Source organism: Tasmannia lanceolata, unplaced genomic scaffold, assembly GCF_043159265.1.
Source record: "Tasmannia lanceolata isolate RefF3 unplaced genomic scaffold, GAP_Taslan_0.1 ptg000008l, whole genome shotgun sequence".
NCBI classification, from domain to species: Eukaryota; Viridiplantae; Streptophyta; class Magnoliopsida; order Canellales; family Winteraceae; genus Tasmannia; species Tasmannia lanceolata.
The window spans coordinates 42612663-42627449 of NW_027518685.1; positions in this window are offsets into that span (position 1 = coordinate 42612663).

Genomic DNA, 14787 nt, shown 5'->3' on the forward strand with positions numbered 1-14787 from the left:
CTAAAATAAAAAACTTTATATTTTTACAATCTCCATCATTAATCAACTAAATTTAAGATTCAATACCCTCTCATCCTCATCCCAAAACATGGATAAAAGCTCATTTACACCGTCTCTAGGGTCTCATATGTCTAAAAGATTGATGTTTTTTAAGCTTTCTACAATAACTAACTTTCTATTTTTTCAATCTCTATCCTTTATCAACTAAATCTAAGATTCAATACCATCTCATCCTCATCTCAAAACTTGGCTAAAAGCTCCTTGACACCATCCCTAAGGTTTCCTTTGCTAAAAGATAGATGTCTTACAAAGTTTCTAAAATAAGAAACTATTTATTTTTTAAATCTCTATTCTTCATCAACTAAATCTAAGATTCAATATCATCTCATCCTCATCTCAAAACTCAGCTAAAAGTTCCTTGACACCATATATAGGGTTTCCTATGTCTAAAAGATTGATGTTTTGTAAAGTTTCTAAAATAAGTAACTTTCTATTTTTTCAATCTCCATCCTTTATAACCTAATTCTAAAATTGAATACCATCTCATTCACATCTCAAAACTTGGCTAAAAGCTCCTCGACACCATCTTTTGGGTTTCCTATGTCTAAAATATTGATGTCTTATAAAGTTTCAAAAATAAGAAACTTTCTAATTTTTCAATCTCCATCCTTCATCAACTAAATCGAAGATTCAATATCATCCCATCCCCACCTCAAAACTTTGCAAAAAGCTCCTTTACACAATCTATGGGGTTTCCTATGTCTAAATGATGGATGTTTTATAAAGTTACTAAAGTAAGAAACTTTCTATTTTACAATCTCTATCCTTGATCAACGAAATCTAATATTAAATACCATCTAATCATAATCTCAAAACTTGGCTAAAACCTCACGGACACCATCTATAGTGTTTCCTATGTCTAAAAGGTGGATGTTTTATAAAGTTTCTAAAATAAGAAACTTTCTGTTTTTCAATCTCTACCAACAGAAGCACCTTGACAGCATATCTTGGTTTTCTTATATCTAAAAGATGTTTGTTTTATAAAGTTTCTAAAATAAGAAACTTTCTATTTTTTCAATCTCTATCCATCATCAACTAAATCTAAGATTCAATACCATCGCATCCTCATCTCAGAACTAAGCAAAAAGCTCCTTGACACCGTCTTTACGATTTACTAAGTTTAAAAGATTGATATTTTATAAGTTTCTAAAATAAAAAACTCTCTATTTTTTCAATATCCATCATTCATCAACTAAATCTAAGATTCAATACCCACTCATTCTTATCACAAAACTTGGCTAAATGCTCGTTGATATCATCTCTAAGGTTTCTTATGTCTAAAAGATAGATGTTTGATAAAGTTTCTAAAATAAGAAACTTTATATTTTTACAATCTCCAACATTAATCAACTAAATTTAAGATTCAATACCCTCTCATCCTCATCCCAAAACATGGATAAAAGCTCATTTACACCGTCTCTAGGGTCTCATATGTCTAAAAGATTGATGTTTTTTAAGCTTTCTACAATAACTAACTTTCTATTTTTTCAATCTCTATCCTTTATCAACTAAATCTAAGATTCAATACCATCTCATCCTCATCTCAAAACTTGGCTAAAAGCTCCTTGACACCATCCCTAAGGTTTCCTTTGCTAAAAGATAGATGTCTTACAAAGTTTCTAAAATAAGAAACTATTTATTTTTTAAATCTCTATTCTTCATCAACTAAATCTAAGATTCAATATCATCTCATCCTCATCTCAAAACTCAGCTAAAAGTTCCTTGACACCATATATAGGGTTTCCTATGTCTAAAAGATTGATGTTTTGTAAAGTTTCTAAAATAAGTAACTTTCTATTTTTTCAATCTCCATCCTTTATAACCTAATTCTAAAATTGAATACCATCTCATTCACATCTCAAAACTTGGCTAAAAGCTCCTCGACACCATCTTTTGGGTTTCCTATGTCTAAAATATTGATGTCTTATAAAGTTTCAAAAATAAGAAACTTTCTAATTTTTCAATCTCCATCCTTCATCAACTAAATCGAAGATTCAATATCATCCCATCCCCACCTCAAAACTTTGCAAAAAGCTCCTTTACACAATCTATGGGGTTTCCTATGTCTAAAAGATGGATGTTTTATAAAGTTACTAAAGTAAGAAACTTTCTATTTTACAATCTCTATCCTTGATCAACGAAATCTAATATTAAATACCATCTAATCATAATCTCAAAACTTGGCTAAAACCTCACGGACACCATCTATAGTGTTTCCTATGTCTAAAAGGTGGATGTTTTATAAAGTTTCTAAAATAAGAAACTTTCTGTTTTTCAATCTCTACCAACAAAAGCACCTTGACAGCATATCTTGGTTTTCTTATATCTAAAAGATGTTTGTTTTATAAAGTTTCTAAAATAAGAAACTTTCTATTTTTTCAATCTCTATCCATCATCAACTAAATGTAAGATTCAATACCATCGCATCCTAATCTCAGAACTAAGCAAAAAGCTCTTTGACATCATCTTTACGATTTACTAAGTTTAAAAGATTGATATTTTATAAAGTTTCTAAAATAAGAAACTCTCTATTTTTTCAATATCCTTCATTAATCAACTAAATCTAAGATTCAATACCCACTCATTCTTACCCCAAAACTTGGCTAAATGCTCGTTGATATCATCTCTAGGGTTTCTTATGTCTAAAAGATGGTTGTTTGATAAAGTTTATAAAATATGAAACTTTCTATTTTTACAATCTCTATCATTAATCAACTAAATCTAAGATTCAATACCCTCTCATCCTCATCCCAAAACATGGCTAAAAGCTCATTGACACCGTCTCTAGGGTCTCATATGTCTAAAAGATTGATGTTTTTTAAGCTTTCTATAATAACTAACTTTCTATTTTTTCAATCTCTATCCTTTATCCACTAAATCTAAGATTCAATACCATCTCATCCTCATCTCAAAACTTGGCTAAAAGCTCCTTGACACCATCCCTAAGGTTTCCTTAGCTAAAAGATAGACGTCTTAAAAAGTTTCTAAAATAAGAAACCATCTATTTTTTAAATCTCTATTCTTCATTAACTAATTCTAAGATTCAATATCATCCCATCCCCACCTCAAAACTTTGCAAAAAGCTCCTTGACACCATCTATGTGGTTTCCTATGTCTAAAAGATGGATGTTTTATAAAGTTACTACAGTAAGAAACTTTCTATTTTACAATCTCTATCTTTGATCAACAAAATCTAATATTCAATACCATCTAATCATAATCACAAAACTTGGCTAAAACATCATGGACACCATCTATAGTGTTTCCTATGTCTAAAAGGTAGATGTTTTATAAAGTTTCTAAAATAAGAAACTTTCTGTTTTTCAATCTCTACCAACAGAAGCACCTTGACAGCATATCTTGGTTTTCTTATATCTAAAAGATGTTTGTTTTATAAAGTTTCTAAAATAAGAAACTTTCTATTTTTTCAATCTCTATCCATCATCAACTAAATCTAAGATTCAATACCATCGCATCCTCATCTCAGAACTAAGCAAAAAGCTCCTTGACACCGTCTTTACGATTTACTAAGTTTAAAAGATTGATATTTTATAAGTTTCTAAAATAAAAAACTCTCTATTTTTTCAATATCCATCATTCATCAACTAAATCTAAGATTCAATACCCACTCATTCTTATCACAAAACTTGGCTAAATGCTCGTTGATATCATCTCTAAGGTTTCTTATGTCTAAAAGATAGATGTTTGATAAAGTTTCTAAAATAAGAAACTTTATATTTTTACAATCTCCAACATTAATCAACTAAATTTAAGATTCAATACCCTCTCATCCTCATCCCAAAACATGGATAAAAGCTCATTTACACCGTCTCTAGGGTCTCATATGTCTAAAAGATTGATGTTTTTTAAGCTTTCTACAATAACTAACTTTCTATTTTTTCAATCTCTATCCTTTATCAACTAAATCTAAGATTCAATACCATCTCATCCTCATCTCAAAACTTGGCTAAAAGCTCCTTGACACCATCCCTAAGGTTTCCTTTGCTAAAAGATAGATGTCTTACAAAGTTTCTAAAATAAGAAACTATTTATTTTTTAAATCTCTATTCTTCATCAACTAAATCTAAGATTCAATATCATCTCATCCTCATCTCAAAACTCAGCTAAAAGTTCCTTGACACCATATATAGGGTTTCCAATGTCTAAAAGATTGATGTTTTGTAAAGTTTCTAAAATAAGTAACTTTCTATTTTTTCAATCTCCATCCTTTATAACCTAATTCTAAAATTGAATACCATCTCATTCACATCTCAAAACTTGGCTAAAAGCTCCTCGACACCATCTTTTGGGTTTCCTATGTCTAAAATATTGATGTCTTATAAAGTTTCAAAAATAAGAAACTTTCTAATTTTTCAATCTCCATCCTTCATCAACTAAATCGAAGATTCAATATCATCCCATCCCCACCTCAAAACTTTGCAAAAAGCTCCTTTACACAATCTATGGGGTTTCCTATGTCTAAATGATGGATGTTTTATAAAGTTACTAAAGTAAGAAACTTTCTATTTTACAATCTCTATCCTTGATCAACGAAATCTAATATTAAATACCATCTAATCATAATCTCAAAACTTGGCTAAAACCTCACGGACACCATCTATAGTGTTTCCTATGTCTAAAAGGTGGATGTTTTATAAAGTTTCTAAAATAAGAAACTTTCTGTTTTTCAATCTCTACCAACAAAAGCACCTTGACAGCATATCTTGGTTTTCTTATATCTAAAAGATGTTTGTTTTATAAAGTTTCTAAAATAAGAAACTTTCTATTTTTTCAATCTCTATCCATCATCAACTAAATGTAAGATTCAATACCATCGCATCCAAATCTCAGAACTAAGCAAAAAGCTCTTTGACATCATCTTTACGATTTACTAAGTTTAAAAGATTGATATTTTATAAAGTTTCTAAAATAAGAAACTCTCTATTTTTTCAATATCCTTCATTAATCAACTAAATCTAAGATTCAATACCCACTCATTCTTACCCCAAAACTTGGCTAAATGCTCGTTGATATCATCTCTAGGGTTTCTTATGTCTAAAAGATGGTTGTTTGATAAAGTTTATAAAATATGAAACTTTCTATTTTTACAATCTCTATCATTAATCAACTAAATCTAAGATTCAATACCCTCTCATCCTCATCCCAAAACATGGCTAAAAGCTCATTGACACCGTCTCTAGGGTCTCATATGTCTAAAAGATTGATGTTTTTTAAGCTTTCTATAATAACTAACTTTCTATTTTTTCAATCTCTATCCTTTATCCACTAAATCTAAGATTCAATACCATCTCATCCTCATCTCAAAACTTGGCTAAAAGCTCCTTGACACCATCCCTAAGGTTTCCTTAGCTAAAAGATAGACGTCTTAAAAAGTTTCTAAAATAAGAAACCATCTATTTTTTAAATCTCTATTCTTCATTAACTAATTCTAAGATTCAATATCATCCCATCCCCACCTCAAAACTTTGCAAAAAGCTCCTTGACACCATCTATGTGGTTTCCTATGTCTAAAAGATGGATGTTTTATAAAGTTACTACAGTAAGAAACTTTCTATTTTACAATCTCTATCTTTGATCAACAAAATCTAATATTCAATACCATCTAATCATAATCACAAAACTTGGCTAAAACATCATGGACACCATCTATAGTGTTTCCTATGTCTAAAAGGTAGATGTTTTATAAAGTTTCTAAAATAAGAAACTTTCTGTTTTTCAATCTCTACCAACAGAAGCACCTTGACAGCATATCTTGGTTTTCTTATATCTAAAAGATGTTTGTTTTATAAAGTTTCTAAAATAAGAAACTTTCTATTTTTTCAATCTCTATCCATCATCAACTAAATCTAAGATTCAATACCTTCAATACCCACTCATTCTTATCACAAAACTTGGCTAAATGCTCGTTGATATCATCTCTAGGGTTTCTTATGTCTAAAAGATAGATGTTTGATAAAGTTTCTAAAATAAAAAATTTTATATTTTTACAATCTCCATCATTAATCAACTAAATTTAAGATTCAATACCCTCTCATCCTCATCCCAAAACATGGCTAAAAGCTCATTGACACCGTCTCTAGGGTCTCATATGTCTAAAAGATGGATGTTTTTTAAGCTTTCTACAATAACAAACTTTCTATTTTTTCAATCTCTATCCTTTATCAACTTAATCTAAGATTCAATACCATCTCATCCTCATCTCAAAACTTGGCTAAAAGCTCCTTGACACCATCCCTAAGGTTTCCTTTGCTAAAAGATAGATGTCTTACAAAGTTTCTAAAATAAGAAACCATTTATTTTTTAAATCTCTATTCTTCATCAACTAAATCTAAGATTCAATATCATCTCATCCCCATCTCAAAACTCAGCTAAAAGTTCCTAGACACCATATATAGGGTTTCCTATGTCTAAAAGATGGATGTTTTGTAAAGTTTCTAAAATAAGAAACTTTCTATTTTTTCAATATCCATCCTTTATAAACTAATTCTAAAATTCAATACCATCTCATCCACATCTTAAAACTTGGCTAAAAGCTCCTCGACACCATCTTTTGGGTTTCTTATGTCTAAAATATTGATGTCTTATAAAGTTTCTAAAATAAGAAACTTTCTAATTTTTCAATCTCCATCCTTCATCAACTGAATCTAAGATTCAATATCATCTCATCCCCACCTCAAAACTTTGCAAAAAGCTCCTTGACACCATCTATGGGGTTTCCTATGTCTAAAAGATAGATGTTTTATAAAGTTTCTAAAGTAAGAAACTTTCTATTTTACAATCTCTATCCTTGATCAACAAAATCTAATATTCAATACCATCTAATCATAATCTCAAAACTTGGCTAAAAGCTCTTGGACACCATCTATAGTGTTTCCTATGTTTAAAAGGTGGTTGTTTTATAAAGTTTCTAAAATTAGAAACTTTCTGTTTTTCAATCTCTATCAACAAAAGCACCTTGACAGCATATCTTGGTTTTCTTATATCTAAAAGATGTTTGTTTTATAAAGTTATTAAAATAAGAAACTTTCTATTTTTTCAATCTCTATCCATCATCAACTAAATCTAAGAATCAATACCATCGCGTCCTCATCTCAGAACGAAGCAAAAAGCTCCTTGACACCATCTTTACGATTTACTAAGTTTAAAAAATTAATATTTTATAAAGTTTCTAAAATAAGAAACTCTCTATTTTTTCAATATCCATCATTCATCAACTAAATCTAAGATTCAATACCCACTCCTTCTTATCCCAAAACTTGGCTAAATGCTCGTTGATATCATCTCTAGGGTTTCTTATGTCTAAAAGATGGATGTTTGATAAAGTTTCTAAAATAAGAAACTTTCAATTTTTCAAATCTCCATCATTAATCAACTAAATCTAAGATTCAATACCCTCTCATCCTCATCCCAAAACATGGCTAAAAGCTCATTGACACCGTCTCTAGGGTCTCATATGTCTAAAAGATGGATGTTTTTTAAGCTTTATACAATAACAAACTTTCTATTTTTTCAATCTCTATCCTTTATCAACTGAATCTAAGATTCAATACCATCTCATCCTCATCTCAAAACTTGGCTAAAAGCTCCTTCACACCATCCCTAAGGTTTCCTTTGCTAAAAGATAGATGTCTTACAAAGTTTCTAAAACAAGAAACCATCTATTTTTTAAATCTCTATTCTTCATCAACTAAATATAAGATTCAATATCATCTCATCCTCATCTCAAAACTCAGCTAAATGTTCTTTGACACCATATATAGGGTTTCCTATGTCTAAAAGATGGATGTTTTGTAATGTTTCTAAAACAAGAAACTTTCTATTTTTTCAATCTCCATCCTTTATATAGTAATTCTAAAATTCAATACCATCTCATCCACATCTCAAAACTTGGCTAAAAGCTCCTCGACACCATCTTTTGGGTTTCCTATGTCTAAAATATTGATGTCTTATAAAGTTTCAAAAATAAGAAACTTTCTTATTTTTCAATCTTCATCTTTCATCAACTAAATCTAAGATTCAATATCATCTCATCCCCACTTCAAAACTTTGCAAAAAGCTCCTTGACACCATCTATGGGGTTTCCTATGTCTAAAAGATGGATGTTTTATAAAGTTACTAAAATAAGAAACTTTCTATTTTACAATTTCTGTCCTTGATCAACAAAATCTAATATTTATTACCATCTAATCATAATTTCAAAACTTGGCTAAAACCACATGGACACCATCTATAGTGTTTCCTATGTCTAAAAGGTGGATGTTTTATAAAGTGTGTAAAATAAGAAACTTTCTGTTTTTCAATCTCTACTAACAAAAGCACCTTGACAGCATATCTTGGTTTTCTTATATCTAAAAGATGTTTGTTTTATAAAGTTTCTAAAATAAGAAACTTTCTATTTTTTCAATCTCTATTCATCATCAACTAAATCTAAGATTCAATACCATCGCATCCTCATCTCAGAACTAAGCAAAAAGCTCCTTGACATCATCATTACGATTTACTAAGTTTAAAAGATTGATATTTTATAAAGTTTCTAAAATAAGAAACTCTCTATTTTTTCAATATCCTTCATTCATCAACTAAATCTAAGATTCAATACCCACTCATTCTTATCCCAAAACTTGGGTAAATGCTCGTTGATATCATCTCTAGGGTTTCTTATGTCTAAAAGATGGATGTTTGATAAAGTTTCTAAAATAAGAAACTTTTTTATTTTTACAATCTACATCATTAATCAACTAAATCTAAGATTCAATACCTTCTCATCGTCATCCCAAAACATGGCTAAAAGCTCATTGACAACGTCTCTAGGGTCTCATATGTTGAAAAGATGGATGTTTTTTAAGCTTTCTACAATAACAAACTTTCTAATTTTTCAATCTCTATCCTTTATCAACTAAATCTAAGATTCAATACCATCTCATCCTCATCTCAAAACTTGTCTAAAAGATCTTTGACACCATACCTAAGGTTTCCTTTGCTAAAAGATAGATGTCTTACAAAGTTTCTAAAATAAGAAACCATCTATTTTTTAAATCTCTATTCTTCATCAACTAAATCTAAGATACAATATCATCTCATCCTCATCTCAAAACTCAGCTAAAAGTTCCTTAACACCATATATAGAGTTTCCTATGTCTAAAAGATTGATGTTTTGTAAAGTTTCTAAAATAAGAAACTTTTTATTTTTTCAATCTCCATCCTTTATAAACTAATTCTAAAATTCAATACCATCTCATCCACATCTCAAAACTTGGCTAAAAGCTCCTCGACACCATCTTTTGGGTTTCCTATGTCTAAAATATTGATTTCTTATAAAGTTTCAAATATAAAAAACTTTCTAATTTTTCAATCTCCATCCTTCATCAACTAAATCTACGATTCAATATCATCTCATCCCCACCTCAAAACTTTGCAAAAAGCTCCTTGACACCATCTATGGGGTTTCCTATGTCTAAAAGATGGATGTTTTATAAAGTTACTAAAGTAAGAAACTTTCTATTTTACAACCTCTATCCTTGATCAACAAAATCTAATATTCAATACCATCTAATCATAATCTCAAAACTTGGCTAAAACCTCATGGACACCATCTATAGTGTTTCCTATGTCTAAAAGGTGGATGTTTTATAAAGTTTCTAAAATAAGAAACTTTCTGTTTTTCAATCTCTACAAACAAAAGCATCTTGACAGCATATCTTGGTTTTCTTATATCTAAAAGATGTTTGTTTTATAAAGTTTCTAAAACAAGAAACTTTCTATTTTTTCAATCTCTATCCATCATCAACTAAATTTAAGATTCAATACCATCGCATCCACATCTCCGAACTAAGCAAAAAGCTCTTTGACAGCATCTTTACGATTTACTAAGTTTAAAAGGTTGATATTTTATAAAGTTTCTAAAATAAGAAACTCTCTATTTTTTCAATATCCTTCATTCATCAACTAAATCTAAGATTCAATACCCACTCATTCTTATCCCAAAACTTGGCTAAATGCTCGTTGATATCATCTCTAGGGTTTCTTATGTCTAAAAGATGGATGTTTGATAAAGTTTCTAAAATAAGAAACTTTCTATTTTTACAATCTCCATCATTAATCAACTAAATCTAAGATTCAATACCCTCTCATCCTCATCCCAAAACATGGCTAAAAGCTCATTGACACCGTCTCTAGGGTCTCAAATGTCTAAAAGATGGATGTTTTTTAAGCTTTCTAGAATAACAAACTTTCTATTTTTTCAATCTCTATCATTTATCAACTGAATCTAAGATTCAATACCATCTCATCCTCATCTCAAAACTTGGCTAAAAGCTCCTTGACACCATACCTAAGGTTTCCTTTGCTAAAAGATAGATGTCTTACAAAGTTTCTAAAATAAGAAACCATCTATTTTTTGAATCTCTATTCTTCATCAACTAAATCTAAGAGACAATATCATCTCATCCTCATCTCAAAACTCAGCTAAAAGTTCCGTGACAACATATATAGGGTTTCCTATGTCTAAAAGATGGATGTTTTGTAAAGTTTATAAAATACGAAACTTTTTATTTTTTCAATCTCCATCCTTTATAAACTAATTCTAAAATTCAATACCATCTCATCCACATCTCAAAACTTGGCTAAAAGCTCCTCGACATCATCTTTTGTGTTTCCTATGTTTAAAATATTGATGTCTTATAAAGTTTTAAAAATAAGAAACTTTCTAATTTTTAAAACTCTATCATTCATGAACTAAATCTAAGATTCAATACCATCTCATCCCCACCTCAAAACTTTGCAAAAAGCTCCTTGACACCATCTATGTGGTTTCCTATGTCTAAAAGATGGATGTTTTATAAAGTTACTAAAGTAAGAAACTTTCTACTTTACAAACTCTATCATTGGTCAACAAAATCTAATATTCAATACCATCTAATCATAATCTCAAAACTTGGCTAAAACCTCATGAACACCATCTATAGTGTTTCCTATGTCTAAAAGGTGGATGTTTTATAAAGTTTCTAAAATCAGAAACTTTCTGTTTTCCAATCTCTATCAACAAAAGCACCTTTACAACATATCTTGGTTTTCTTATATCTAAAAGATGTTTGTTTTATATTGTTTCTAATATCTAACCCTCATGAACTAAATCTAAGATTAAATACCATCGTATCCTCATCTCAGAACTAAGCAAAAAGCTCCTTGACACTATCTTTACGATTTACTAAGTTTAAAAGATTGATATTTTATAAAGTTTCTAAAATAAGAAACTCTCTATTTTTTCAATATCCATCATTCATCAACTAAATCTAAGATTCAATACCCACTCATTCTTTTCCCAAAAGTTGGCTAAATGCTCGTTGATATCATCTCTAGGGTTTCTTATGTCTAAAATATGGATGTTTGATAAAGTTTCTAAAATAAGAAACTTTCTATTTTTACAATCTCCATCATTAATCAACTAAATCTAAGATTCAATACCCGCTCATCCTCATCCCAAAACATGGCTAAAAGCTCATTTACACCGTTTCTATGGTCTCATATGTCTAAAAGATGGATGTTTTTTAAGCTTTATAAAATAACAAACTTTCTATTTTTTCAATCTCTATCATTTATCAACTAAATCTAGGATTCAATACCATCTCATCCTCATATCAAAACTTGGCTAAAAGCTCCTTCACACCATCCCTAAGGTGTCCTTTGCTAAAAGATAGATGTCTTACAAAGTTTCTAAAATAAGAAACCATTTATTTTTTAAATCTCTATTCTTAATCAACTAAATCTAAGATTCAATATCATCTCATCCTAATCTCAAAACTCAGCTAAAAGTTCCTTGACACCATATATAGGGTTTCTTATGTCTAAAAGATTGATGTTTTGTAAAGTTTCTAAAATAAGAAACTTTCTATTTTTTCAATCTCCATCCTTTATAAACTAATTCTAAAATTCAATACCATCTCATCCACTTCTCAAAACTTGGCGAAAAGCTCCTCGACACCATCTTTTGGGTTTCCTATGTCTAAAATATTGATGTCTTATAAAGTTCAAAAAATAAGAAACTTTCTAATTTTTCAACCTTCATCCTTCATCAACTAAATCTAAGATTCAATATTATCTCATCCCCACCTCAAAATTTTGCAAAAAGCTCCTTGACACCATCTATGGGGTTTCCTATGTTTAAAAGATGGAAGTTTTATAAAGTTACTAAAATAAGAAACTTTCTATTTTACAATCTCTATCCTTGATCAACAAAATCTAATATTCAATACCATCTAATCATAATCTCAAAACTTGGCTAAACCCTCATGGACACCATCTATAGTGTTTCCTTTGTCTAAAAGGTGGATGTTTTATAAAGTTTCTAAAATAAGAAACTTTCTGTTTTTCAATCTCTATCAACAAAAGTACCTTGACAGCATATCTTGGTTTTCTTATATCTAAAAGATATTTGTTTTATATTGTTTCTAAAATAAGAAACTTTCTATTTTTTCAATCTCTATCCATCATCAACTAAATCTAAGATTCAATACAATCGCGTCCTCATCTCAGAACTAAGCAAAAAGCTCCTTGACACCATCTTTACGATTTACTAAGTTTAAAAGATTGATATTTTATAAAAATTCTAAAATAAGAAACTCTCTATTTTTTCAATACCCATCATCCATCAACTAAATCTAAGATTCAATACCCGCTCATTCTTATCCCAAAACTTGGCTAAATGCTCGTTGATATCATCTCTAGGGTTTCTTATGTCTAAAAGATTGATGTATGATAAAGTTTCTAAAATAAGAAACTTTCTATTTTTACAATCTCCATCATTAATCAACTAAATCTAAGATTCAATACCCTCTCATCCTCATCCCAAAACATGGCTAAAAGCTCATTAACACCGTCTCTAGGGTCTCATATGTCTAAAAGATGGATGTTTTTTAAGCTTTCTATAATAACAAACTTTCTCTTTTTTCAATCTCTATCCTTTATCAACTGAATCAAGATTCAATACCATCTCATCCTCATCTCAAAACTTGGCTAAAAGCTTCTTGACACCATCCCAAAGGTTTCCTTTGCTAAAAGATAGATGTCTTACAAAGTTTCTAAAATAAGAAATCATCTATTTTTTAAATCTCTATTCTTCATCAACTAAATCTAAGATTCAATATCATCTCATCCTCATCTCAAAACTCAGCTAAAAGTTCCTTGACACCATATATAGGGTTTCTTATGTCTAAAAGATGAATGTTTTGTAAAGTTTCTAAAATAAGAAACTTTCTATTTTTTCAATCTCCATCCTTTATAAACTAATTCTAAAATTCAATACCATCTTATCTACATCTCAAAACTTGGCTAAAAGCTCCTCGACACCATCTTTTGGGTTTCATATGTCTAAAATATTGATGTCTTATAAAGTTTCAAAAATAAGAAATTTTCCAATTTTTCAATCTCCATTCTTCATCAACTAAATCTAAGATTCAATATCATCTCATCCCCACCTCAAAACTTTGCAAAAAGCTCCTTGACACCATCTATGGGGTTTCCTATGTCTAAAAGATGGATGTTTTATAAAGTTATTAAAATAAGAAACTTTCTATTTTACAATCTCTATCCTTTATCAACAAAATCTAATATTTAATACCATCTAATCATAAGCTCAAAACTTGGCTAAAACCTCATGGACACCATCTATAGTGTTTCCTATGTCTAAAAGGTGGGTGTTTTATAAAGTTTATAAAATAAGAAACTTTCTGTTTTTTTTAATCACTATCAACAAATGCACCTTGACAGCATATCTTGGTTTTCTTATATCTAAAAGATGTTTGGTTTATAAAGTTTCTAAAATAAGAAACTTTCTATTTTTTCAATCTCTATCCATCATCAACTAAATCTAAGATTCAATACCATCGCATCCTCATCTCCGAACTAAGCAAAAAGCTCCTTGACACTATCTTTACGATTTACTAAGTTTAAAAGATTGATATTTTATAAAGTTTCTAAAATAAGAAACTCTCTATTTCTTCAATATCCATCATTCATCAACTAAATCTAAGATTCAATACCCATTCATTCTTTTCCCAAAACTTGGCTAAATGCTCGTTGATATCATCTCTAGGGTTTCTTATGTCTAAAAGCTGGATGTTTGATAAAGTTTCTAAAATAAGAAACTTTCTATTTTTACAATCTCCATCATTAATCAACTAAATCTAAGATTCAATACCCTCTCATCCTCATCCCAAAACATGGCTAAAAGCTCATTGACACCATCTCTAGGGTCTCATATGTCTAAAAGATGGATATTTTTTAAGCTTTCTACAATAACAAACTTTCTATTTTTTCAATCTCTATCCCTTATCAACTAAATCTAAGATTCAATACCATCTCATCCTCATATCAAAACTTGGCGAAAAGCTCCTTGACACCATCCCTAAGGTTTCATTTGCTAAAAGATAGATGTCTTACAAAGTTTCTAAAATAAGAAACCATCTTTTTTTTAAATCACTATTCTTCATCAACTAAATCTAAGATTCAAAATCATCTCATCCTCATCTCAAAACTCAGCTAAAAGTTTCTTCACACCATATATAGGGTTTCATATGTCTAAAAGATGGATGTTTTGTAAAGTTTCTAAAATAAGAAACTTTCTATTTTTTCAATCTCCATCCTTTATAAACTAATTCTAAAATTCAATACCATCTCATCCACTTCTCAAAACTTGGCTAAAAGCTCCTC